We start from the raw sequence: 1651 nt of genomic DNA, 5'->3' as shown, positions 1-1651 counted from the left end.
TGTGACGGCCCGCGTTTGAAGGGGCTGTTCTGTCCTCGGTGCAGCGAAATGCTCAGCATGTGGCTCGGGCAGCACCACAAACGGATGGGGAAAATAGGTACAGCTTTGGCCCAGTTACAGAGTTTTGATCGTGTAGGATGAACTATGTGCTGAGCTTTTCATGATCTAGGGAAACACAAATGTGTGCAGATTTTTTTAAACATTTCTGCTGCATGGGATGTAGCACGATTTTAAATAAGTGCTGTGACCCACATGTGAAGGCAGGCGCAGTGCAGTGGAGCCTGGCCTTACGGGGTTCCCAGCCCGTCTTTTAGCACTCGATAAGTGTGATCTGTGCTGTGCACAAATCAGTGTGTATGTCCTTAACTTGAGACGGAAGAGTTTAGAATAATCGGCCTTAATCATCATCACTGATCAAGTCAATGGTGTTAGTCAATATATACTGGAAAATATTTTAATTACCTTATGTTGGTCTGGATTGATGCCTAAAAATGTTTGATGCTGCATTTTTCAAACAAGGAATTTTGGATCAGTTCATGGGTTTCTCAAGGTAAATCTTTATGGGGTGAGTTAATCAGATTAATTCTGCAAGAGTGGTATCACCTTTGTCAGGCTCTCCCTGTCACCTTCTCTGGCTGCTTCAGTGCCAGCTCTTGACATTTGTGTGACTCTTCAGTGAGCCAGTACAGCTCCTGAAACACTGAAAACTTACATCAGGGAAAATGTTTAATGTTCTCTGTTTCTGCTGGTTGGTGATCTGAAGTGGCTCACCAGCTGCAATATAATGATCACTAGAGGAACTTTCGGTTCACTTTCTCAGGAAGGAGGTGGACTGTAATTCTCCTTTACTGATGTGTTATGAAAAAGGGTATGGTTTTCTCAGTTCAAGTAATTCTGTTGCATGAGTAGCCAGGCAAATGCCATAGCCCTAACACTTGCTGTGTAACAGAGGCACTGCTTTAAAACATAGGTTATGTATTACCATTACTTTAACATAGCCTAAACCTGTATTGCCATCCACAAGTCAGTCCTGAAATGTTGTGAATTGTAATCCTAAAGTGGTAGTGTGTCCTGTTGGAATTGCCCAATCTAATGCCTCACTAATACTGCAACAGCAGGATCTAATGACTGGGAGTAGAACAGTAGGATGGAGAGTGGGAAGCTTGATTCTAAGAAGAAAAAGTAATTTTAATTACACTTGTCTGATATATCATAGAGCAGGAGATGATTTTTGAGTCTCAAGTTATAACTGATGCTATCAGCTAATCAGTGAATTATCATCTTTGGTGTGGGTTGAATTCAGAATTATCTGATATAATTTAATCAAGAAACAAATTTAGAAGAGTGCTGCATTGTAACTGCATCTAAATTCAGCTGCTCACTTTGCCTTCGTGTTTTATTGAATGCTACCTTTTTAAGAGTCATATTGAAAACTCATTTTATAACAAACCAATAATTTAAGTAATGACTTGGACCTAGGTTAGCATTCGTAACTCACTGAGTGTACTGAATATTAACAGCAAAGGTTTTAATCAGTAACCGTTTTTCTTGTTACCAGTTTTTGTGAACAATTGCTTCAAGATTAATTTAACCAGCCTGATGAATTGTTCTCAATAGGTGGGCACATTCAGAAAGCTCAAAAAGAGCCCTG

This window comes from Corvus brachyrhynchos, unplaced genomic scaffold (genome assembly GCF_000691975.1).
Source record: "Corvus brachyrhynchos isolate BGI_N302 unplaced genomic scaffold, ASM69197v1 scaffold103, whole genome shotgun sequence".
Classification (NCBI taxonomy): domain Eukaryota; kingdom Metazoa; phylum Chordata; class Aves; order Passeriformes; family Corvidae; genus Corvus; species Corvus brachyrhynchos.
The sequence above is the reverse complement of the archived record's forward strand: the minus strand, read 5'-3'. Positions refer to the sequence as shown.